This window comes from Mauremys mutica, chromosome 6 (genome assembly GCF_020497125.1).
Source record: "Mauremys mutica isolate MM-2020 ecotype Southern chromosome 6, ASM2049712v1, whole genome shotgun sequence".
Lineage (NCBI taxonomy): Eukaryota > Metazoa > Chordata > Testudines > Geoemydidae > Mauremys > Mauremys mutica.
In genome coordinates this window covers 87,348,205-87,375,740 of record NC_059077.1, presented here as the reverse complement: position 1 = coordinate 87,375,740, position 27,536 = coordinate 87,348,205, and the positions used below count along the sequence as shown (strand labels likewise).

The 27,536-nt window shown below is 42.5% G+C and overlaps 1 protein-coding gene across 8 annotated transcripts in view; it reads right to left on the bottom strand.

Moving 5' to 3' along the window:
• Positions 1–27,536, bottom strand: part of FRMD3 (FERM domain containing 3) — a 239,809-nt gene that overhangs the window by 128,669 nt on the left and 83,604 nt on the right. The window contains exons 1-2 of one of the 8 annotated variants that reach the window (XM_045022406.1): positions 16,122–16,183; positions 15,549–15,656 (exon numbers count right to left, since the gene is read on the bottom strand). The exons of 6 other annotated variants lie outside the window; for them this stretch is intronic. The gene's annotated coding sequence lies outside the window, so the exon portion shown is untranslated. Of the gene's footprint in view, positions 1–15,548; positions 15,657–15,887; positions 16,011–16,121; positions 16,184–27,536 lie in introns of those variants that run through there. One more of the 8 variants, XM_045022409.1, reaches the window with a different exon arrangement.

The window sequence follows — 27,536 nt, the reverse complement described above, 5'->3', positions numbered from 1 at the left end:
CGCCTATATAAGAAAAAGTTCCAAAAAACAGGGCTGTCCCTTTAAAAACGGGACATATGGTCACCCTGACTCAGTCACTGAAGAGGCCGGTCTCCTGACTCATCAATAGTCCAGCGCACCTGACTGCTTTCCATAGGTAAAAATTTTGTACATGCAAAGTGTTACACAGATAACTATGTAAGCAATAACTATTGCAGAGCTTTGTTATTTGTATAACAACCATTTTACAGGCAAGTTTTGGTACGTGCATACAGTTCTGGTATGGATACAGTTGCTCTTCCCTGAATCCTCTTCATTGTTTAAAAACTTTACAGATTCTCTATAGGGTCCCAATCTAGAGTGGTGCTGAACAGCTTTTTACATGGAGTTGTGACTACTCAGCCCCTTCCGGGATTGCTCTCTCTCTCCCTTCTGCATTACAATGATATATTGAATTTTCTCTCTTCCTCTCAGCCCATCTCTAGCTCATACTCTAGTTATTCAGACTTCTGTCTGTGTGTTAATTCATCTCTAGATTTCTTTTTTGCTTTATGTGGGAGCATCTGCCATTTCTGCCCTCCCCTCAACACAAGCTTCTCCTGTTGTGGTCTCCCTTCCTCTCTACCTCCCATTTCCTATGTATTTACTCTCCACTGTATGTCCCCTACTCTTCCAATCAAAACCTTGCTTCTTCATGCCCAGGGGATATTACTGCCTTCATTGATCTGCCCTTTGTTTTCCCTGTCATTAATAACTTGCCACACTTCCAAATGATGTTAACCCAGTTTCTCTTTTGTCTCCTTGTATATGCTCACTCCCTGACACTCTCTCCATCCCTCTCCCACTAAGAAAGTTACAAAATGTCTGCTTCTATAATTGGCTCTGTATAGCCTCAAGGCATTTACAGAATGACTTACTCGTTACTGGAATGGCTTACTGTGGCTCGTTAAACTCTATATGTTTATCACTATGGACACACTAATGAAGGCAGAGTGAATGGTTGGCTCAAAAGGAAGGGGTCTGTACCAAAAAAACCCACAAAATGTGAAAAGGGAAGGGGTCTGTAGGATGCCTCTCTGATTGACCAAGAGAGAAGGTGTACTCAGAGCTAGATCTGTGACAGCAAAATCTAAAATAAACATCTCTCTGCTGAAAATTTTAGAGGTCACTGCTACATATGCCTTGTGTTTGTAAATATGCTACAGAAAGAAAAGCAAAGAGATAACAAGAACAGTGATGCCTTAATACACAGGCAATCACCAAATATAAAACAAATTGTTCAAATCCAAGATGTATTTAGTTATAAAATAAGCATGCAATAATCAAATAAACTATCTAGATTTTAGGAATAAAGCCATTTTCGTGAATCACAAACGGAAGCAACAAGACATGGATTTTACTAACAAAAATACAGAAAGGAATTCCATTTTGAAACCAACAGTTTAAAAAAAAAAACAAAAAACCTAAAATGACATTTTCATCTGACAAAGTTATACAGAGGCAGGAAGAACAGTCAATGCATACACTAAATTTTATAGATTTACTTTCTAAACCATTCATTTTAATGAGTCTCTTGCATCACCCAAATCACCACACGCAGTATTTGAGCTCATTAGTGTGTGATCAAAGGCTGGAGCAATCATCCTGTTTTTCAAAACAACGAAGCTCTCTTTCTGAAATCAACTGCTGCACTAACCCTATTGCATGGAAAACTGGTGAATCAAAAAACTGAATTGAATAGAATGGAATTTTGTTTTATATAATGACTTTCATACTCCAGGTATCCTTAAACTCTTTACAAAGGAGAATGCAAAGATAACCAGGTAGGTAAATACAACATTTCTTATACACTCAACAATAGCTCACATATAACCTTAGGACTTGATCCTGCAAAGATTTAACATATGGTTAAATTTAAGCTAGTGAGCAGTCCTACTAAAGTTAATGGGTTTTAAATTCCACCTGGACTCTTACCAGATTTAAGAAAAAATTCTACATTAAACACACACAAAGTTACATTCTCAGAGTTGCAAAATTTTGCCCCTTCCCAGAAGGGCTGTTTTAAATATTAGTTTAAAAATGTTTTTAAACTAGAAAAAGTTAGGAAAGTCTCAGTTATAAGTTAATGAGGAAAAAAATCCATAACTAAATCAGGTGTTCTGAAACTTGGGTGTTGGTCCCCCTGGAGGGGGATACAGAATGTATTCTGGGCAGGGACGGCTCTAGACATTTCGCCGCCCCGAACATGGTGGCATGCCACGGGGGGCGCTCTGCTGGCCGCCGGGAGGGTGACAGGCAGCTCCGGTGGACCTCCCGCAGGCGTGCCTGTGGAGGGTCCGCTGGACCCGCGGCTTTGGTGGACCTTCCGCAGGCACGCCTGCGGGAGGTCCACCGGAGCTGCTTGCCGCCCTCTCTGCGGCCGGCATAGCGCCCCCCCGCGGCATGCCGCCCCAAGCACGTGTTTGGCGTGCTGGGGCCTGGAGCCACCCCGGATTCTGGGGGAGGAGGGCTGAGAAGCTTTAGGGGAAAAAACCTTACTGCGCACATTTTATACCCAGAGCAATGAACTAGCAAAGCGGATTCCTCCAGACATATCAGGTCCTCAGACAGTGCTGTGCATGTGACTCTAGATGGTGCTGTGCATTTTGACGGATTTCTGTTAAACTTGTGTAGCATTATGCAAAGTCGTTGCCATCTATCCATTAATCCGTTTGCTACGACACGGTGTGCACATTTAATTGTTAACATCAATCACAATTGCAATTTTGCTTTTGCTCTTGTTACAATGGATCGCTGGCTCTGCTTGAATCAATGCCTTACTGTTTATAATATTCAATGAGAGTTGCATGATTATTATTTTTTTAATTGTTATATGTACCTGTGTGGCGGGGGGGGGGGGAGAGAAGAGAGGAGGGAAGAGGGCGGGGGCGTAAACTACCACACAGACACAAAGAAGGGAGTGTGATCAAATAAGTTTGAGAATCAATGAACTAAATGAATAAAGTCTTCATATTCTCAAATGTTTTATCCCGTGTAGTTTTAAAGGAAATATGTGATGCTGTTTCTTCCAACCACTTCTCTTCAGACACTCCACTCCTCTGCACTCTCATAGGCCTCCTGGTTGGGAAATGTTTCCTGACATCTGGCCCATCCTTTGTAAATTTCATCTCATTATTCAGAGTTATATTCAGGCAGATTACCCTAAAACATTCCTGTTTACAACCTAACATACTTGCAGAAGATTTTCATATTCCATCTAGAGAAGGAATTTAGGCTGAGATCTGGTTTGCTATTTTAAAAGCAGCCTCTAGTCTGATTCTGCAAAGACCTACGGAGCTGGCCATAAATTACATAAAGCATTAGGGGATGAGTGGGTCCTTAATCTTTCATGACAGACCATTTGTTTCAGTGTTTCAAGGCAGTGGGTGGGTCTTAAAAGTCATCAAAATATGTGCTGTGTAACTTATGGACAGCTCCTGGGCATGAGTAGTTTTACCTGTGTGAGTAGTCCCTTTGATTTCTATTGGGCTACTTATATACAGTTACATGCATTGCTTAAATATTCGGGAGATTAGGCCCAACAGCTGCACACTTTTAGTCCCATTTTAAAACAGGTTTTAGTTTAATTTGCTTGTGTACAGAAAATACCATCTGAATGAAAACAAACAAGGTATATTCCATGTAATACTGTAGCAGAGATCGTTTACAATATTAATAGGACACCATTACTTTAAAATCTAGCCAAAGTTAACAAAGTGAGTTTGAAATAGAAGCACCAGCTTCTCTGAGTCCCCCTGTCAATTTTGGTGGTTTTGCAATGCTTTTCCCTCTCCTGTGAAATATGCGGAAGCAGTAGGGGGAACTGACTGAACTGATTATATGCAAGTGATCTCAAATGCACAAACTAAATAAACTAGAAAGAGAGGCAATTTCCTTTTCCTCTCATCTTTTTAAATTATAGTTAATGCTAGGTGTTCCTTGTAACAATGGTAGAAACTAGGAAACTTAGGTAACAGTTTTTCAGACAAAGAGCGATATTTCAGCATGAAGAATTTATATGTCATAAAGGATTTATATATGGAAAGAAATACCAGAAGCAGCACATGATGCCACTGAAGTCTGAGATCATAATGAATGATTTAGCAAAACAGAGAGTGGTGTAATGGTTAGTCAATCCATATGCTGCAGAAACCATAAACAGCTGCTTTCATGATTATTGTAACATTGCTGAAAACCCTCTTGAGCTTTGACAACTTGGTCTTTTCTTAACTATATTTTTGGTACACTTGTCTCATACGGTAAAAAATGGGTATGTTAAATACAGTTCAAAAACTATTCTTATTTGCAAAGGAATATGGACAATTTCAGTGAGAAACTGCCAATCACACACGCAGGGCCGCCCAGAGGGGGGGAAGTGGGGCAATTTGCCCTGGGCCCCACAGGGGCCCGCACGAGAGTTTTTCGGGGCCCCTGAAGCGGGGTCCTTCACTCGCTCCGGGGGACCCAGAAAACTCTCATGGGGCCCGGGTCCCCGGAGCTTCTTCTGCTCCACGTCTTCGGTGGCAATTCGGCAGCTGGGGGTCCTTCCGCTCCGGGACCCGACGTCAAAGTGCCCCAAAGACCTGCGGCAGGGGGGTCCTTCCACCCTGGACCTGCCGCCGAAGAGCCGGGTCTTCGGCGGCAATTTGGTGGCGGGTCCCGGAGCGGAAGGACCCCCTGCCGCCAAATTACCGCCGAAGCAGGGGCCCCCCGCCGCTGAAGACCCCGGGATGAATCCTCTGGGCGGCCCTGCACACACAACAGAGCATGAGAATCGATTTGGATCTTAGAATAATGAATATCAAATTCATCCTGAAACTCAAAGCACCCATAATAGAGTCAGGTTTCAAATTAAATGCAATCCTTCCCCAAAATGCCATATTAAGAAGCATTCAATGCATGAAAATACTATATATGTTAGGCCTGGTCTACACTATGCGTTTAAACCGATTTTAGCAGCATTAAACCGATTTAACGCTGCACCCGTCCACACAACGAGGCTCTTTATATCGCTATAAAGGGCTCTTTAAACTGGTTTCTGTACTCCTCCCCGACGAGAGGAGTAGGGCTGAAATCGGTATTACCATATCGGATTAGGGTTAGTGTGGCCACAAATCGACGGTATTGGCCTCCGAACGGTATCCCACAGTGCATCATTGTGACTGCTCTGGACAGCAATCTGAACTCGGATGCACTGGCCAGGTAGACAGGAAAAGCCCCGCGAACTTTTGAATTTCATTTCCTGTTTGCCCAGCATGGAGCTCTGATCAGCACAGGTGGCGATGCAGTCCCAAATCCAAAAAGAGCTCCAGCATGGACCGTACGGGAGATACTGGATCTGATCGCTGTATGGTGAGACAAATCTGTTCTATCAGAGCTCCGTTACAGAAGATGAAATGCCAAAGCATTTAAAAAAAATCTCCAGACAGAGGCCACAGCAGGGACTCAGCACAGTGCTGCGTGAGAAGCGTAACGGAAAGCCAAAGAATCAAATGGACGCTCATGGAGAGAGGGAGGGGGGACTGAGGACTCCAGCTATCCCACAGTCCCCGCAGTCTCCAAAAAGTATTTGCATTCCTGGCTGAGCTCCCAATGCCTGTAGGGTCAAACACATTGTCCGGGGTGGTTCAGGGTATAGCTCGTTAATTTACACACACCCCCCGCGCCCCCCTGAAAGAAAAGTGAAAAAAGTCAAGAAACGATTTTTTTCCATGTCAGCCTATGTCTACTGAATGCTTCTGGTAGACGCGATGCTGCGGCAGTGAACAGCAGCATCCTCTCCCCTCCCCTCCCCGGTGGCAGATGGTACAATATGACTGCTATCCATCATCATCATCAGCCTGTGAGTGCTCCTGGCTGGCCTCGGGTGAGGTTGGCTGGGGGCGCCTGGGTAAAAATAGGAATGACTCCCGGTCATTCCCAGTAGATGGTACAGAACGGCTGGTAACTGTCTTCATCATAGCAACTGGGGGCTGAGCTCCATCAGCCCCCTCCCTTCATGTCTAAAGAAAAGATTCTGTACTGCCTGGACTATCATAGCAGCTGGAGGCTGCCTCCCCCTCATTTTATCTCACTAACAAGTCAGTGTTTCTTATTCCTGCATTCTTTATTACTTCATCACACAAATGGGGGGACACTGCAACGGTAGCCCAGGAGGGTTGGGGGAGCAGGGAAGCAACGGGTGGGGTTGTTGCAGGGGCACCCCCTAGAATGGCATGCAGCTCATCATTTCTGTGGGATCTGACATGGAGCGGCTATGCTCTCTGGTACACTGGTTCTCTAGCACACTTGCCCCATATTCTAGGCAGGACTGACTCTATTTTTAGATACAACATAAAGGAGGGAATGACCCGGGGAGTCATTCCCATTTTTGTCTTTGCGCCCCCGGCCGACCTCAGCCAAGAGCACCCATGACAGCAGCAGACAGTACAGAACGACTGATAATCGTCATCTCATCGCCAATTTACAATGACATGGCAGACAGTACAGAACTGATAACCGTCTCTGCTATCTTGCAAAGGCAAATGAATGCTGCTCTGTAGCACTGCAGTACCGCCTCTGTCAGCGGCATCCAGTACACATACGGTGACAGTGACAAAAGGCAAAACAGGCTCCATGGTTGCCATGCTATGGCGTCTGCCAGGGCAATCCAGGGAAAAAGGGCGTGAAATGATTGTCTGCCGTTGCTTTCACGGAGGAAGGAATGAGTGATGACATTTACCCAGAATCACCCATGACACAGTTTTTGCACCATCATGCATTGGGGTCTCAACCTAGAATTCCAATGGGCGGGGGAGACTGCGGAAACTATGGGATAGCTACCCGCAGTGCAACGCTCCAGAAATCAACGCTAGCCTCGGACCATGGACGCAAACCACCGAATTAATGTGCTTAGTGTGGCCGCGTGCACTCGACTTTATACAATCTGTTTTACAAAACCGGTTTATGTAAAATTGGAATAATCCCATAGTGTAGACATACCCTTAGAGTGTAACATTCTTGTAAGCAGATGACAAGAAAGTTTTACTAAAATACATTACTTGAAACTTCATACACACGAGAGAGACAGACAAAGCCAGACTTGGTCAATACAGAAATTGAAACAGCTGCAGGGGCAGGAGGGCAACACTCAGGCCAGATTTCTAAAACCTGCCAGCTAGAAATCTCAGAGAATGATGTTAAGATTTAGCCTGGTGACCATCAAATGTTTCTCAAGCAGATGATGCAAGACAGCCGGAGAGGAACAGAGTGGAAGTCACAGAAGCATACAAAATGGAAGAGCTGAAATATTTTGGAATGTAAATCAACAAAGTGTCCTTGAAGTACTGAATAAGAATGCCAAACAATTAAACCATTTAAACTTTTTTTTAAAAAGCAATACCAAGTAATCCAAACCCAACATGTGACTTCCATCAAAGCTGATCTGGAGTATCTAAAGGGAAATGTCATCCATATTCTGAGGAACACATTTTTATAATGGCCTTAAATCAAATCCCAAAACAGCACAAGCTGTGCACAAAGAGAGGCATTTGCACTTACAAGTTGAGTAGTCAGAGGCAGCATTGTCTGACTTGTCTGTGTAAATCAATTAATGCAAAATAGATATGTATAGTTTCAAAGGCTGTGTTTAAATATTTGGCCCTGATACCACTCCAGATCTAAAAAAACACAAGTAAAAATAAGATAAATATTAAATCTTGTAAATGACAGGATTCCTCGTGTAAACAAGGTCAGCCTTTTTGTTGCAAACATCTGTTAAAATCCACGTTGCCAGTAGGATCAGAGTTTTGTTTTCTATTCACTGCTGAAGCTTCAAGTATGTGTCAAATAGATAAGAAGAGTAACAAAGAACAAAATGTAAAAGCAAAAACAATGGACACTTCCCAAGCCCAGAGCCTGATTTTTAAAGTCCTCCAACCCCTCACAAAAGGCACTCAGCAACTCTCAGGATTGGGCCCTTTTTTCCTGGTGGTTGTTGGTGTTTTCAGATTTGGCTATAAACACAACACAAATATGACACTTAATACATACAAGCCATTGAATGCCATTATAGTGAGGTTTTACATAACTGCAACATGGCAAATTTACAGCTACATAGCTGTACTTATTAGGCCATATCCTTCAAGGCTGGCACTTAGTCAATAAAAAGATCATGCTGACTATTGTGCATTTAAAATTTCATACCATAATAATGCAGCAGGATAGCTTTTTTCTTCTTGGCATTTTGTTTGCCTAGTTTGTCTATTTACAAGCAAGAGAGAGAAAACTATAATTGTTTCCACATTGAGAGAGAGAGAGTCCGATTCTCCTCCCACATAGAGAAGATTTACACTGACAGAGTTGCATCTACTTTACATTTAAGTAAGAGGAGAATCAGGACTACTATGTGCATTTATTTGAGTCCATAATTTTATATTAAAATAAAATGACTAGTCTACATACATTTATTTGAATGTGAAATGTGAAAATCAAATAAGTGGTCTGAGCCTATTTATTTGAATGCTGTCACAGATATAAGGTATCAACATAAGCAGAGACAATACATGCACTTGCCCCGATCCTGCAAAAGTTTTTACACATGTGAGAAGCCTCAATAGCTGTAACTGTGCATGCAAAAGGTGTTTGCAAGAGACTGTAACTTGCAGAATAATTCATCAACAGACAGAGAGTTAACAATTCAAAATTGTTCGGGGGCCTAGGATTACAGGACATTTTTTGGATAAAAACTTTTTTTTTTAAACGAACATTTTGGGAATCCATGTCAGATTTACCAAACTTTGTTCCAAAATCCAAAATAGTTTAAAAAAATCTCATTTTTAAAAATGAAACATTTCATATTTTTCCTCAATTGTATTTTTTTTAAAGATAAACTAGAAAACATTTCATTTTGGGTTGAACAAAGCATTTAGTTCAAACTAACAAAAAAAATTTAATCTTTTCGGTTCAGCCAGCAAACCGAAAAATCAGTTATTTACACAACTCTGTTGCAGATACTCCCTGACCATCACCTCCTTCATTCCCAACTCTTCTATCACCACGTCCAGTCATTCATTTCAAGCAGCAAGAGCCTTTTCTTTCTATATTGTTGTATAACGAATAACTTGTGCTTTCATGCTAGTAGGAACAGAATGTCCATGCTGTTGATATTTACGGTACTTTGCAGCCAAATACTGAGGACTTGCACTTTTACCCAGAAATGTAGCTTTAAAAGGACATCTGGGAACAATCCTCTGTTCATTTGTGTTTTGGAACAGTCAACATTATGTTTGTTTTCATTTACACTGGCGTAGCAATAAAGCTCACTGAGTAGCACTGCCAGATAGGGCCATGTGCTTGAGAATTGGACCGATTTTAAAACATTGTAGAGACTTCTTTTGCTGCTTTTTTTTTTGGCCGGGGGGGGGGGGGGGAATAGAGAGAGCGCGCGCACGCGCACACCAGCCTGCATTTTCCAATAAGGAAAAGCTTTTTAAAAACTGAATTCTGAAAGTTCAAGTCCTGCGCTAGCAAGCAAGATCCAGCCAGTGACAGGATGGCAATAACTGGCGGCAGCGAGGGGTACCAGACCGAGATCATGTGTTGAAGCTGAATCTCAACCCCACCCTTGCCACCCACTCACTGTGAGGCTCTGGGCAAGTGTTTTAAGACTCGGTGAGCTCAATGGGATTACTCACGGGAGTAACTGCTCATCAGTATGAATAAACTGACCCTCAACCTCTCTGCCTCCATTTCTCCCATGTGTTAAAAAAAAAAGGCAGTGCTAACCTGTGAGGTGTCCTACGCAGGACTACAACACACACTAATACATATGTTAAAAAGTCCATGTTAAATAAGGTGAATGGTATTTTGGAATGACTACTAAAATCAGGGGCCCCTTGAGCTGCTTCTGGCCCTAAGAAATTGCTTAGTCTGCTTATGCCTAGCCACACCACTGTGTATTATGGAGATAGTAATAATCACCCTACATCAGAGGAGTTTTGTGAGATTAGATGTTTAGATTAACAGTGCTTTGAAAGTACAAAGCACAGTATATAAAAGCTGTGACCTATCAATGACATTCTCCTTTTCCTCTCACAACTAGCTCACTCCAATATGTTGGGAGTAAGAAGTTATTATTCACTTCTAAGTTGCAACATTTATTGAATACCATGAAGACCCAAATGTTATTTTCAAGTTTAACAAACAAAATGAAAAACAATGTCAAAGAGGAGTTGGAGCCGAGTAAAGCCCAGCTTGGAACTGGATCATTTTATGCCAGGAACAAAACAATTATGCCAAAAAAAAAAATTCTCTTTGCTCTAGAAAAGTTCACACAGTAAATGTCCATAAGTCTGAAACATCATTAATACCAACCCCTCTAGGATAGCTCAAAAGCAAAAGCACATTTACCAGCTGGTCAGTCAATTAGAAAAGCCCTCTCCCCTAGACTACCTTTGCATGAATCAGTTCTTGCACATGGTCTGCTTTACTCTGTATATTCAAACATCTAAGTACGTTTTGTATAACCATTTCCAACATTAAAACATGCAGGTTGTTGGAGGGTTTTTTATTTTTTTTTAAACTAGTGGTTAGTAATGCATTTTGTAACAAATAAAGCTCACTCATTATGCAATGCTCTAAATTTAGATTTTGTAGAAACTAGGTGTTTTCCAAACCCCATTCGTCTGTGCTTTCATAGCAATTCCATCACTGTATATAGGCACATCTAACAAACAAATTAATAAACCCGTCTATTTTTTAAGAAATTTTTTTTTTTAATTTATTTTAGTTTAAAAACATTCCTCCGCAATGTTGGAACACAACCACAGCATCACCACACATCTGCAAACCAGAAAGTGAAACTATATAGAATCTGAAAGTCAACTAACTGATTGGTCTTGATTCACAGGCCACATTGATTGAGTGAAGTGAGGGGAACAAACAAAGCAATTGCATGAATATAGAAAATTACTGTCAAAGGATGAGAAGTGACAATCTAATCCAAAACAATATCAATTATTAGAAAAAATAGCTACTTGTGAAATACACACACAAACTCATAGAAGTTTTATTTACAGTAAGGCTCCTAAGGACATGCAATTAGATTACATGCTTAATTCACTTGCCGTTCCTTTCATAACATTATACAAACCTCACTGAAGGGCTTTCCTCATTGCTTTAGTGAAGGGGTGAAGAGTGGTGTAAGTTATAGGTGTAAGTAGTGTATGTTCAATGAATGACCCAAAACTGAGAGGTTAATCATCAAAAGTAAAGCTCTCTCTTTATTGATACATTATCTTAGACCGATTTAAAATAGAGGCTTTCAGAGAAAGGAATGTGGGGATACACAAAAAAAAGCACAGTGGAGCTACAAGGACATGAGCCAATTTAATTAGGAGTATGGCAGTCTCTGGTGGTGCCTTTGCATGCAAAAATACACCACATTTAGTACCAGTGTGGGCTTTGAACTATATAAAACAAGCACCTCTGGGTATATGGAACTGTAGGTATTATAATTATACTGTACAAGAATCTTCTATTTTGAGCATGCAGAGCTGATATTTATTTATAGAATATGTAAGCCTATGGGTTTTTTAAGCCAAGGGCTCAGACTTCAAATCCCACGGTTCTCTCTTGATGCCACCTAGTGACTATGCTTTCTGTACATACACTGTGCAGCCATGGATTGTTCATTACACATCTGCATAAAAATACATATTTCTAAACATTTAATAATTTTCCTCTCCCTGAGGGAAAAAACATCAAACTGCAAAAGCATCTGAATTGCCTTTGTCAATGCCTACATCTTACCCAGGGTTATGTGATCAAGTCTTATTTCTCCCACGGGCAATGGAAAGGATTAGCTTAAAAGGAGCAAACACACTGCAATCTCCAATGTGCCATAACTCAGGAGGCAAATTCAAGAACTGTATGAAAGATATAAAGATACACCACAGAGTAGTTTTCTTACATAAGATTTATTAGCTGTTGGACTTACTTCTGCAGAAGGGCCTGGATTGAACAACATGTCTCCCATATGGGCCGGGGTACTACAATGCTGTTTGCAAACCTGATTCATGGATTTGCAAATGGGATCCGAAAACATTTTTAGAATGACATTGCTATCTCCAGGGCCAGGTTTCTGAGCCCTTAATTATTACTCAAGCCCCAAGTGTTAATTAATAATTACTGAAGTGGAATAAAATCCTTTCCCTCTATTCCCCTTGGACCATGCAGGAACAAATGACTAAAGCTTTGTCTACACTGGATTTTCATCAGTAAAACTTTTGTCATTCAGGAGCATGAAAAAAAAAACACACACACCCCCAAATAATGAAAGTTACCAATGAAAAGCACCAGTGTGAACACCGCTTTGTTGGTGGGAGAGCTCTTCTGCCGATAAAGCTATCACCTCTCATTGGGGCTGGAGAGAGAGAGAGAGAGCGCTCTCTCCTATTCACAAAGAGCAGCTACACTGTCAGGCTCCCTTCTTATGACCCTTTGACCACACTCCTGTCCCTGTTCTTTTATTAGTTGTCCCCCAAAATTAGTGGGTTTCTGAGGTCCTGTGGAACCTCCCCTTAGGCTGGGGGGGGATCCTTTAGCATTGGGCGGGCTTCCGCCCGCCCAGTTTCCCGGAAACCCAATAGATACACTGCACCTTTTAGTGGCATGGCTGTAGTGGCACAGCTGTGTTGCTAAAAGGTGCATAGTATAGACATAGCCTAAGAAAAAGGAGACAGAGAAAGACAAAAGGGAGGCCAGAATTTTTTTTTTTTTTAATTCCATGCATGTTGAAGGGAGTAAAATTTCAGGGTTGCATATGTACACTTAGCTGTGTAAGTCCCTTCACTGTTAAATGGAACTTTATACCTAAATCCAAGTGCATTGAAAAATTTGTCTGTTAAAGCATATGCTGAAGTGAGCTCAGAAATAGATAGCTTTTTAAAAAGTTCAATTTCATCTGTGCCATCTATTACCTCAGATGTTACATGAGAAGGGTAAGTTGGAGTTAACTATTTTCCTTTCCTTTCCGATTCTGAGTTTGCAAACAGCTGACAACACTGTCCAAATAACCAAATTCAGTAAGGTATTTTCATCCTCTAGCAACTAAGGATGATTATAGGGCAATATTGGTCAAACAACAGATTATGGAAGAGAAACTGAAGGATACAATTATACAATAAAAATAAAGTGAACAATATACCATGTTGTCAACCCACACTACCTTTGAAAAGCCATCATCAATCCATAATTATACAGGAAGATGGGGGTTGTATATTATTAAATAGTGGGTAGAGAGACTTCCCCAGATAATTTGCTTGCTATTGACCTGACATCTATCCAGCCAGTAAATTAGCCTGACCTGGGAGTAAATGACAAATATTACATACTGAGGCTCTCAAAGCCCCCATCAACACACAGAGCAGGCAAACGAACTGCACACTGAATGCTCAGCTGGAGGGTTCATTATCATTACTATCAAGTCAACACTTGACCATTTAGGTTTCAGTGGCCCTGAAGTGCTAGCCTTACAGAATGCCCTCCAGCTCTAATTGCTTGATTCTGCTTCTTACTTCCATTAGTGCAGTAGTCATGATGCTTGCTATCTGAAGGCACAATCGATTTTCTTAAAAGGAGCAGAGTGCTTCCATCAGCAAATCTTCATGTCATTTTCTTCAATTTTCAACTTCATTCAGCAAAGGTATCTGAAATAAATAATCCCTCCCTGCTCCCCCGTTGCATAGTCTGAGTTGAATCTAACTTGCAGAAGACTGACAGTGCATAGAACCACAATAGACCAACACACCAGAATTGACACAGCAGATGAAGATGACATTAATTGGGCATGACACTGATGCAAGGGCAAGGATATAGACTTCAGATCTGCCCACAAACTGAGATGCCAAATTGTACATTTGTATTTCAGCATAATTGATCAGGGTAGCCAATTTTACATGCAAGATAGAGAGTACAAATATTTCTAATCATTTAACTTCATAAGAAAATGATACTTCAGTTGAAACTTAAAAGTTAGATGCTATCACTCTAATGCAAACAAACTATATAACTAGAAGTAATAGTGATTATAGGAGGGCATGGTTAAGGTTGCACTAGGATTTTAATTTTAACACGGATGAAAATAAGTAGTCTGTGTTTTGATCTAAGAGATCAATTCCAAATACATATTGCAATATATGAACTTTCTATAACAGTTTGTGGGGAAAAAAGTTAGTTATGACTTTTTTAAAATGCTGTGTAACTAGTTATTCTAATGTCCGGTGTTTTCTTCTGATCCCTTTTTTAAAACTTGCTACAGCAGTCTGAAGTATGAAATTAAATGTATGAGATTGTTTGCTATTAGTATAATGAAAAAATGTTTATTTAATATTGCAACATGTTTTGAATACTTAAGTTTAAAAAATAAATGTTATGATTGATAGAAGGTTACTGCTCAGGGTTGATATTTTTCTACATTAAACTATTTTTTTAAAATGAACATTGGAACAGCTATTGATTTTGAACTAAAATGCTTTATGCAGAGTTTCCACTGAAGTAAAAAATGAGCATATTCAAAAGCAGAATTTGGTCTATTGTTTATAAGGCCTGCCGAGAAGAAAGAGCTGTCAGATTTTACATATAGAACATTACCCATTGTGACAAAGTTCCTCCTCTACCTTGGTGTGTCCTGTGCTTATTGGTGGATTTGCTCGCTTCAGAGATCTTCCCCTCTGGTGGAACCCACAGTCCGGGTCAATGTCTCCTGTGTCTGATCAGGAGTTAAGAGGTTTGGGGGGAACCCGGGCCCGTCCTCTACTCCAGGTTCCAGCCCAGGGCCCTGTGGATTGCAGCTGTCTATAGTGCCTCCTGTAACAGCTGCATGACAGCTACAACTCCCTGGGCTACTTCCCCATGGCCTCCTCCCAACACCTTCTTTATCCTCACCACAGGACCTTCCTTCTGGTGTCTGATAATGCTTGTACTCCTCAGTCCTCCAGCAGCACGCCCTCTCACTGTCAGCTCCTTGCGCCTCTTGCTCCCAGCTCCTCACACACGCACCACAAACTGAAGTGAGCTCCTTTTTAAACCCAGGTGCCCTGATTAGTCTGCCTTAATTGATTCTAGCAGCTTCTTGATTGGCTGCAGGTGTTCTAATCAGCCTGTCTGCCTTAATTGTTTCCAGAAAGTTCCTGATTGTTTTGGAACCTTCCCTGTTACCTTACCCAGGGAAAGGGGACCTACTTAACCTGGGACTAATATATCTGCCTTCATTCACTCTCCTGTAGCCATCTGGCCTGACCCTGTCACACCATATATGTCCAAAATCAAATGTATATATCTATATACATCATACATACAGAAGTGATTCATATAATAAATGTATCATGAACTGTTGAACACATTGCCTACATTCTTCCCTATGTTGAGATGAGAACCACACAAGCACCTGGATAGAAAAAAAAAATCCACCTCCCCTAAGACTTATTCTAACATTCCAACTCCAACTGCAACTTCAAAGAGCCAGCATTTTACTTTTCCATTTGACCTACCAGAAATGTTTCTCTCTCTTCCCACCTTGCATGGAATTTTCTTCACAAATTAACCTCTCCCAAAGCCCAGGATGAATAAGATTCAATCTGGGACCAACGAAAATGTTTCTGCATATAAAAATGTCATTATTTTCAGCCTGTTATTTTTGAGTTTCCAGTGGGAGAGCCCAACACCCTTCTAAGGCAGTCCCTGAATCAGTCTCTTGGTTAATAGAGTAATCAAGGGGTGCAGCAATGTCTTTTGTACCAAGACTGGACAGAGTGATGACATAAGGCTGTTCACAGAGTAGATCCTTTCTTTAAAGGGGAAAACAGTCTTGCAAAGCTTACCAAGCTTACCTAGGTCCACGATTTCAAAGAGTTTTTGGAAAGAAGAGGATCTTATGGGAAGCTAGTATTTATATTCTCTTATTTTGAAATAAAAATTAATATCTAAGCCTAATTCTGATATTTTCATATTGTATGCCTCATCCCCCTGCTTTTCCTAAAAACAGTGTTCATAAACTGTACACTTTTTTAAAATCTGAAAGTTCCAAAAACAGTGGAAGAACAGATATGCAGCACTCAACATACCATGTGCTATTCTGTACCCTTTGCTCTTAGGAATAGGATTCTTGCAAGTGCTTGAGAAAAGAATGGATGAACAGCCAGTCTTGTGTCTGAATACAGCATTAATTAATTAGCTGCAGCACAGGAAAAAACAATCAGCTAATAAAATATTCAACAATCCACCTCCTCATCCCATCCATTGCACAAATAATTCCAAAAGCATGAACTCAGATGTCCTTTTTGTTTTCTTTACATCTCCACTGAAGTCAAAAGCAATTATGTCTAAGAAACTTACTGTATGTAGCTGAGTAGACAACCATCAGCAGTAAATAGTACACTATCATTTTCAAATGACACGCAGCGAGATTCATCACTGAGTGTTGTGTGGGTTTGATTCAAAAGCAGAGACTCAACCTTGTAATCAGTGTGTTGGTAATAGCAAGTTTGAAACAATCTCTCTGAGTGCTATAAACTGGAGACAGGTTCTGCTATGGCAAAGAGGTCAACAGCCCCAAGTAACTTGGCTAAGAGTGTAACAAATACACTGGCTAAGTGTAATAAAGACCCAGATAAACTCTTAGGGATGGACAATAGGGAGGCCTTCCCTATCATGTATTAGTCGGAATAACTGAAATCTGTAAACTATTACACAGAATGGAAGATGGTAAAGAAGCCCAGCTAGCTCCACTACCTCATGGTGAATTAGCAAGATTAACAAACAGTTTTTCTTTCAAATACTCATTCTTGGCACTGCAGACAAGTAAAGACCACATTTTATTTTAGCTACAGCCAGAACATGACATGATGACAATCCTTTTTGTGTTAACATTACATTGTCCTCAAAAGACATCAAATAGTATTTCCAACAATCAATTAGATTTAATCCAGATTAAATAAATTCAAAGACGTATTTATTTCAAAATACAGCAGCAAAAACACAAAATAAAGACTTTAGACAAATTTCTGGCTTGAAAACTACAAGAAAATTCTGCAATCTGTTTTCAAATAAGTTATTTAGTTACAAAGCAAAGACAGTAAAAGTAATAAACTTTATAACTCTCATAAGAGATAAATTGTTGCTCCCCTCAAATTCACTTTTCCTCCTTGACATGTCAGATCCACCTCAATGTGAGATATCTTTTCCCCATGCACCAGACTTCTTATTCCCATTAAATTAGACCAAGAGAATTAAACCAATTTGCCTTTGATCCTTCTATCTTTTGACTGTTTCCATAATTGTCTTTTTTCCTGAGTCAGGGTACATATTAATTCTTCATCAAAATGCATTCTCCTTGATTGAGTACATGAGACACCAGGAGGTGAGGTAATAAGTTTGTCCAATAAAAAGATATGTGGGTGAAAGAGAGAAGCTTTTGAGCTATACAGCTACAAAGCTTGTCACTTTCACCAACAAAAGTTGGTCTAATAAAATGATACTTCCATACCCAACTTATCTCTCTGATATCCTGGGACCAACAGGGCTACAACAACACTGCAAACAACAACTGAAGTCATTGATTACTTACTGTCTCAACAGAACAGAGTTTAATCTCATACAGTGATCAAAGAGCCAGTGGGGAATTGGAAACACTAAAGAAATTTCTCACATCTAATTACTGAATATTGGAACAGGAAGCTTTGGAACAAAGGGCTCCCGCCATATGCAAAAGCTATATAAGGCAGGGGGTGACATCATCTGTGGTTCTTTACTCCCCACACAAGATGACTCCTGGAAACACCTGGGGAACAAAGACTGAACTGGGGGGAGTGACGGACCCAGGCTAAAGGGATTTCTACCCTGTGTATGAAACATCTGGGGATTCCAAGCTGTAAAGTAAGTGCAGTTTGCCCCTTAAGAATCTGCAGCCTGCGTGTATCATCTCTGTGAGCATCTGCTAATTCATATCCAATCTATCTACCATATTAAGTTTAATTTATGTTTTTTGTTTATTTGCTAGGTAATCTGCTTTGATCTGTTTGCCATCGCTTATAATAACTTAAAATCTATCTTTTGTAGTTAATAAACTTGTTTTTGTTTTAATTTAAACCAGTGAGCTCTGAGTGGAGTGCTTGGGGAAAATCTCTGCTTGGTTACCACAAGTGTGCATTGTTCTCTTCACATTGAGAGAGAGGCGGACTGGTTATTAAACCCATATACTGGCCAGATTTGACGAGGGCAGGACGGTACTGCTCTGGGAAGCTGGTAGTTAGAGAGCGCACGTGTAACTGCAGCTGGGTGTGTCCCTACCTGTATGAATGCTGGTGAAAGTGCAGGCTGGAAGGCTTTGCAGCTTGTCACCACAGTACAGTGTGACAGGGAGCCCAGGCTGGTGGGTCGGGGGCTCAATGGTACCCCAGTTCCAGGTGTCACCCCAGGAGACAAATGTATCGGGGGGGGAACTATATAGCAACTTTAACACTAAGGTTGAAGCAGCCATATTTACTTCTCCAACTATAAGAAATGTTTAATTAAAATGGGTATCAAAACTACAATCAGGGGAAAAGGTGATCCTCAGAAGGTCACTTTAGGACTGGTAAACCATCAAGTGCATATTGAGCACATAACATCATAAATCACATATCAGGTCTCAAGACATACATCAACCGGAGTTGCATCTATTTACACCAGGACTGAATTTCACCCATCCATTATCGCTAATGGAACAAACTCCGAAGTTGCGCTGATGCAACGCTTTCAGACAGAAGGCACTTTCAAGCATTTTCATTGCTAATGGAGAGTTGCTTTGAATGTACAAAGGACTAGTCTGCAGATAATCCAGCATCACAAGAAATATCACTGAACTATGAAGAAGAAAAGTCACTTACTCTCTCTGGGCAATCAAAGTCTCTTACACAGTGTGCAGCATTTGAAAACCCTAGAACACATTTAAAATAGATTCACCATCAAAAAGTACTGGACTCTTGTCATTTACAAATGAATGCTGTCTGAGGGTACGTCTACACTACGGGACTATTCCGAATTTGCATAAACCGGTTTTGTAAAACAGATTTTATAAAATCGAGTGTGCGCGGCCACACTAAACACATTAAATCGGTGGTGTGCGTCCATGGTCCGAGGCTAGCGTCGATTTCTGGAGCGTTGCACTGTGGGTAGCTATCCCGTAGCTATCCCATAGTTCCCGCAGCCTCCCCCGCCCCTTGGCATTTCCGGGTTGAGATCCCAGTGCCTGATGGGGCAAAAATCATTTTCGCGGGTGGTTCTGGGTACAGCCTCACCCCTCCCTCCCTCCCTGACAGCGGCAGACAACCGTTTCGCGCCTTTTTTGCTTGGTGAACCGTGCAGACGCCATAGCACAGCAAGCATGGACCCTGCTCAGCTCCATACCGCAATCGTGGATGTTTTAAACACCTCGCGCACTCTCGTGCAGTATATGCTGAACCAGGACCTTCGAACCGAGGCGAGTAAGAGGCGGATACGGCAGCGCGGCGATGACAGTGATGAGGACGTGGACACAGAATTATCTCAAACCGCGGGCCCCGGCGCTTTGGAGATCCTGATGGTAATGGGGCAGATTCTATCCATTGAACGCCGATTTTGGGCCCGGGAAACAAGCACTGACTGGTGGGACCGCATTGTGTTGCAGGTGTGGGACGATTCCCAGTGGCTGCGAAACTTTCGCATGCGTAAGGGCACTTTCATGGAACTTTGTGACTTGCTTGCCCCTGCCCTGAAACGCCATAATACCAAGATGAGAGCAGCCCTCACAGTAGAGAAGCGAGTGGCGATAGCCCTGTGGAAGCTTGCAACGCCAGACAGCTACCGGTCAGTCGGGAATCAATTTGGAGTTGGAAAATCTACTGTGGGGGCTGCTGTGATGCAAGTAGCCAAAGCAATCACTAAGCTGCTGCTACGAAAGGTTGTGACTCTGGGAAACGTGCAGGCCATAGTGGATGGCTTTGCTGCAATGGGATTCCCTAACTGTGGGGGGGCGATAGATGGAACCCATATCCCTATCTTGGCACCGCAGCACCAGGGCACCCAGTACGTAAACCGGAAGGGGTACTTTTCAATGGTGCTGCAAGCACTGGTGGATCACAAGGGACGTTTCACAAACATCCACGCGGGATGGCCAGGGAGGGTTCATGACGCTCGCGTATTCAGAAGCACTACTCTGTTTAAACGGCTGCAACAAGGGACTTACTTCCCAGACCAGAAAATAACAGTTGGGGATGTTGAAATGCCTGTCGTTATCCTGGGGGACCCAGCCTACCCCTTGATGCCATGGCTCATGAAGCCATACACAGGCAGCCTGGACAGTGGTCAGGATCTGTTCAATTACAGGCTGAGCAAGTGCAGAATGGTGGTGGAATGTGCATTTGGCCGTTTAAAGGCGCGCTGGCGCACATTACTGACTCGCTCAGACCTCAGCCAAACCAATGTCCCCTATGTTATTGCTGCTTGCTGTATTCTCCACAATCTCTGTGAGAGTAAGGGGGAGACCTTTATGGCGGGGTGGGAGGCTGAGGCAAATCACCTGGCCGCTGATTACGCGCAGCCAGACACCAGGGAGATTAGAAGAGCACACCAGGAAGCGGTGCGCATCAGAGAAGCTTTGAAAACGAGCTTCATCAATGGCCAGGGTACAGTGTGACTGCTGTGTTTGTTGATGAACACCCAACCCCCTTGATTGACTCAGTCCCTGTAAGCAACTCCCCTCCCCCTTCGAGTACAGCTTACTTATGCAAATAAAGTCACTCATTTAAAAAGCATGAATTCTTTATTGATTCATTATAAAAAGAGGGAGAGAAGTAAGGGTGTGCTTTGGGAGGAGGAAAGGAGGGATGGAGAAGGCCATTAAAAAAATAAAATTCAGAGTAACGACATCCTTCTGGTTGGGCTGTCCACGGGGGTGGAGTGGGCGGGTGCACGGAGCCTCCCCCCACGCGTTCTTACACGTCTGGGTGAGGAGGCTAAGGAACATGGTGAGGGGGGAGGGTGGTTATACAGGGGCTGCAGCGGCACTCTGTGATCCTGCTGCCGTTCCTGAAGCTCCACAAGACGCCGGAGCATGTCAGTTTGATCACGCAGCAGCCCCAGAGTTGCATCCCGCCACCGCTGATCTTCCTGCCGCCACCGCTGATTTTCCTGCCGGTCTTCCTGCCGCCACCTCTCATCTCGGTTGTCCCTCCTGTCCTCACGTTCATCCCTCCTGTCCTCACGTTCACTGGCCTCTTTCCTGTAATTTGAAACCACGTCCTTCCACTCATTCAGATGAGCTCTTTCATTGCGTGTAACTTCCATAATATCCGAGAACATCTCATCTCGCGTCTTCTTTTTCCTCCGCCTTATCTGTGCTAGCCTTTGGGATGGAGGAGGGACGCTTGAAATATTTGCAGCTGCATGAGGGAGATAAATATTTAGAAAGATACATTTTACAGAACAATGGTTATACTCTTTCACAGTGAAAAGCACTATTCACCTTACATAGCACATGTGATTTCCCTACAAGGTCGCATTTTTCATCTTAATAGTGCCTGCTTGCAACTCTTGGGTTACAGATCTCAGACACAGGTCCAGGCATCAGGATTCAGCTTGCATGCGGCCATGGTAAGCCACTGTCTCAGTGATTTACCCCTCCCCCCCCAACGCATGGCTAATACCACGCTAGCTCCCTGCTAATCAACAACCTTCCCCCTCCCCCCCACCCACTGCTTGTCCGGTAGCTTGGGGAAGATCGCCTCGCCGGTGACCAAACAGAAAAGATCATCGGCATTTCACTCCTCCCCTCCCCCCGCTTCGCTACGTGCAGGAAAGTGTTTTTTTTAAGCTGCTGCATTCCACGAACCCAGTAGAAAAATGGCCACCCCCCTTACTTAAATTCCTGATTTCTAACCAGGTTATCCTGAACGATATCACTTTGCTGAGGATAACAGAACAAGATAAAGAGCGCATGCTTCTTGAATGCCAGCAGTCACCGGGACCATACGCCGCTATGCTTTGCCACGCAATGATACCTGATTACTTGCTACATGCATGGCATGGTAAAGTGTCCTACCATGGTGGGCGGAACAAGGATGCTTTGCCCAGAAACCTTCTGCAAAGGCTTCTGGAGTACCTACAGGAGCGCTTCATCGAGATGTCCCTGGAGGATTTCCTCTCAATCCCCGGACATGTTAACAAACTTTTCTAAGTAACTATACTGTCTGCGAATGCGTCCCAAGTCCTCAGGGCAAATCAATCATTAAAAAAGGCTTGCTTAAAAAACACTGTTTGCTATTTGCAAAGGTACACTCACCAGAGCTCCCTTCCATGGCGTCATTCTCTGGAATAGTTGCTTGTGAGGGCTGGGAGCAGGGTAATTCCGTCAGGGTGATAAAAAGCTCCTGGCTGCTGGGGGTCACGGAGTGCTGTGTGCTCTCTGCGAGGTCTTCCTCCTCTTCTTCATCTTCATCTTCCCCGTCTGACATGGCAGAGATTACAACCCCCACCTCGGAATCCACGGTCAGGGGTGGGGTACTTGTGGCGCAGCCCCCTAAAATTGCATGCAGCTCAGCATAGAAGCGGCATGTTTTTCGACCTGCCCCGGACCTTCCGTTTGCTTCTTTGGTTTTCTGGTAGGCTTGTCTGAGCTCCTTAACTTTCACTCTGCACTGCACGGAGTCCCTGCTGTGGCCTTTATCCGTCATAGACTTAGAAATTCTTTCAAATACTTTTTCATTTCGTCTTTTGGAACGCAGTTCTGTTAGCACTGAATCCTCTCCCCATATAGCGATCAGATCCATTACCTCCCGAGCGGTCCATGCTGGGGCTCTTTTTCGATTCTCAGGAGACTGCATTGTTAACTGTGCTGATGAGCTGTGCGTGGTCACCTGTGATGATGAGCTCTCCACGCTGGGGAAGCAGGAAATGAATTTCAAAAGTTCGCGGGGCTTTTCCTGTCTACCTGGCCAGTGCATCCGAGTTGAGAATGCTGTCCAGAGCGGTCAGTGGTGCACTGTGGGATAGCTCCCGGAGGCCAATACCGTCGATTGCGGCCACACTAACCCTATTCCGATATGTTAATACCGATATTAGCGCTACTCCTCTCGTCGGGCAGGAGTACAGAAACCGATTTAAAGAGCCATTAAAATCGATATAAGGTGCCTCCTAGTGTGGACGGTTGTGGCGTTAAATCGGTTTTAGGCTCCTAAAACCGATTTAAACGCCTAGTGTAGACCAGGCCTGAGATTACAAACTCTTGAAGTCCTATCAATACCAAATGACAATGATATGGCTCACACTCAGGTGATTCCATTTTGGACTGGTTTCAACCACTAGCTTGCAATAAATAAAAGCACATGCACAGCAATTGCATATGCATCTATTGTGGATGCCACACCAGCTGATATGGCCACAGTCTGTACTACAATGTTGAAATGTAAGGAAATGTCAGCATCTCTGGGACAGCAGCGGGCCATTCAGAGCATGGATCAGCAGCTGTATGCTACTGTTCAGCAACTGAAATGCACTCTCTCAAATGAACTTGGTACAGATGTGATTTGTCTGTGTGGTTTTCACACCCAGTGCTATTTTACTGCATGTTTTAGGAAATTCTGGGGAGGTGCAGGACTGCTAGGCCTTCAGTGGATTCTGATGTGTACGCGGCATGTACTGTAGATCAAAGGCTTACTGGTTATCAATTCAATCATGCTGTATAGGGCTTGACTCTAGCATTTGAGGCCCTGAGTGCTCTGAAAAAAATACAGGGTTAAGGCCTTCATTCTGTTTTCCCACAGAAAAAGTACTCCAGAAACCTCTCAGCATTTGGTCCTTATGGCAGGATGGGTTTGCCACAAGACTAGGGGGTACCTGAAGGCTTTCAAGAAGCAGAGAGCCTAAGGATCCGCAAATAAGTCTAGGCCCATCCCTGTTGCTCTCAGAGCCTCCAGGCCCCTCAATGAGACCTTTTGTCCCCTGGCACAAAAACTCCTTCAGGAGTTATACTGACAGTGCTTTCCCAGCATAGCTGTACACTTACACCATCCTCATAGGGCAATTGTCACAGGGCATGCTGGCCTTTTCAAGGGGGTTCCAGGGCGAAGCTGTGCCCGGTTTCTGCTTTCCACCCAGAACAGAGGGATTCTGAGACCCAAGTCTAGAGGGAACATAGGAGTTGGAGGCTGTCAAGGGTTACTGGGAAGGGGGCTGGTAATGTATATGCTCCTTTCCCCAGCATAGATTTGGAGAGGGAACTAGTAGTGGGGTTCTCCTGTTCATGCATAACCAAGCTGTGGGCCAGAGTTTTCATTTTAGCCATGTGCTAAACTACCCAGCCAGCAAGAGGCTGCATTCGCACAGCAGACCAGGCAACAGTTGCACTGCACAGGGACTAAAGCCACAAAGCAGGAGTTAATGCCATGTGGGCTTTCCTTGGAGAGAAGCAGGCTTCCTAGCCTAGTTCTTCCCTCCAAATACTCCCCTCTGAGCCACATATCGTGACGTGCTACCCTGGCTGTGCTCCCTCTTTCCATGCTCTTTTTCCCCTACTTGGCTCCTCGCTGCATGTCACAGCAGAGGGGAGAACATTAACTGACAAAGGAAGCTAAAACTCTGTTCTCTCACATTTGCATCCTTAGTGCAGGAAGCAGAAACAATCCTGGTCCTCGTGCACCTAGGGCACAAGGATCCAGGGAGCTTTAGCACTGCCAAAGAGGCTAGCTTGCAGACTGAAATCAGGTAGGGAAGTGACAGTCACATGCTATACCTCCAAGATGTAGGTGTAGAAGCCACCTCTGAGTTTCCTCCACTCCCAATGCCCCAGAAGCATGCACCTGCCTGTATGCTTGAGAAGTCAAATGCCTTAGATGGCTGGGCTATCGCACTGAGCCTCAGAACCCCCAGGTCTCATTGTAGCTGAGTTTTGAAAAAGCCCTGACAAAACACTAAAGGGACAAAATAGAAACAATGGAGGGCAAAGGAATGCAAGACAAAAGCAAGACAAATGAGTCACATCTTGCGAGTTCCAAAAAGTTGTTGCTTTTTAAATGCAGTATATCTCTACCTCGATATAACACTGTCCTTGGGAGCCAAAAAATCTTACCATGTTATAGGTGAAACTGCATTATATCGAACTTGATTTGATCTGCCGGAGTGCGCAGCCCCGCCCCACCCGGAGCACTGCTTTACCGCGTTATATCAGATTTTGTGTTATAACGGGTGGCGTTATAAAGGGGTAGAGGTGTATTTGTAATGCAGGCTGAATTATGAGGCAAGCCATGAAAGCAGGGGGTGAGTGGTTAGTAGCAGAAAACTACCAGAAAGAAATGAGTTTCTGAAGGACTTAAGGGAAGAAAATCAGTTTTCTTGGGCCTAGTCTACACTTGAAAAGGTTTGCTAATATAGTTATTCTGATGTACTTAGACTGGTAATCCTCCATATAGATGTTGCTCATACTGCAGAAGAGTGCTTTTGCTGGTATAGCATATTCAGGCTCACAAGTTTAAGCTATAATTAAGCTATACTGACAAAAGCATTTTTATGCTGGAATACAACTGCATCTACACTAGTTTCTTTTGGTATAGGAATGTTTAAAAAAAAAATCACACTCCTAACCAACCTCACTATACCAACAAAAATTGCTTGTATAGACCTGGCTGTGGTATGGTAGAGAAGGGATGCGTCAGTAATTACATGTGAAAATAGATACTCGCATCAGTACAGGTATCTATTTGTTCATACCCTGTACAACTACAGGTGCACAACTGCACATGAATTTTGGGGTTTGGTAGATCTTTATTTTTGATAATTTGGCCTCTAAGTCCACTAGCAAATATATAAAAAATATGTATAAGGCTGATCAATATACCTATTTTTAAAAGTTCCACTTACAACTGATAAAATACATTTGCATGCCTGGCTTATTAGGATGCGTTTTTGGTATCACTTCTTTATGCATTTTTACTTGGTTTTATGTATCTATTCACTATACATGTGAGGGCATGTTATGGAAAGAAATTATTAATAAATTCATAGATTTAAAGACCAGAAGGAACCATTAGCTCATCTAGTCTGACCTTGTTAATAACAAAAGCCATAAAATTTCAGCCAGTTACTTCTGTACTGAGCCCAATAAACTTGTGTTTGACTAAAGTATCCCCCAGAAAGGCATTCATTCTTGATCCGAAGGCTTCAAGAGCTGGAGAATCTACCCTCCCTTGGTAATTTGTTTTACTGCATGAGGTTAGAGGTTTTTTTAAAAAAGCCTGAAAAATCTACTTTACTAACTGGTGGCACAGTATTCAGTGACATCAAAGTAAGATACAAACTTCTGAGATTTTTTTTCCTCAAAAGATTCATCCATCCATTACATACTCCTGCAATCAAATGGGTTTAATGAAGGCAATAATCTATTTGACAACATTCAAAAGTTGTTAGGGTTTTTTTTTAGTACATGCTGTCACATTTAATAATAACCACTTGGGGAGCTATTTTAGTTCATGGAAAAACAGAAGCCTGAAGTATAAGTATTCATATAAAAATTCTGAAAAATAGCCTCATCTTTTACAGAGTTCCCAAGATAGCTATGAACAGCCCAGTACTACACTTCATGAAATAATCATTTTTCCCCAAGCCAAACAATATCTACATACATACTAAATTTCACATTTCCCATGTTGGTCATCAACATCATAATTTAAAGAGTTGATATAATTTTTTGTTTTTCACAGAAAATCTTGAAATTGTGAATAATTCTAAAGATTAAATATTCCTCTCCAAAAGTGTAAATTAAACATGTTAGAACATATCCAAAGAAAAAACATATAATAACTAGTCATTTAAATTGCTAATTTTATGTTAAAAATAATTAATATTCCACAGGGAGTTTGTGGTAACATTTAGTAAATAATGTGCAATTTCTAGCAATTTCTCTCAAAATGGCTGCATCCCTTGCACACAAGGCAAAACTCTCTCCTGCGTAAATAGACACAGCTCCATTGACTTGCATTGAGTTTTGCTCATTTTCTCCATTAGAGAATTTGGCCCCTTATATGTAAGGGGTTTTGCCCACTGGAGCCTCAGCCACAGAGAAGTTGCTATGCTAGCACTCCTCCCCAAGATTCCCTTCATGTTGGCTTACAGGAGCTGGCACAGAGCCCAGCTCTACTGCCTCACAGAGCCATGCAGTCTCCCCCAACATGCACTCACTCTGCAGTCATTCACCCAGACTAGGGGAAATGCAGTTCTGCTGGGTCAGATCAATTAAATCTCACTCCAGGCATGTTACGAAGAATTGATATAGAGGCTTAGTAAAAATATGTTGTGCATACTTATTCTTGTTATTTCTGAGAAGAAAACATCTTATGATGGGTTAGCAGAGAGATGGCTACTCTAGCAATTCCTGTAATAAGGTAGGAAGTGTCTTCTCTTGACCCACCCCGCCAGTACATCTTGGAACTCTGACTAGGAATACAGTTTCCTGCTGACTTATTGTGGCAATA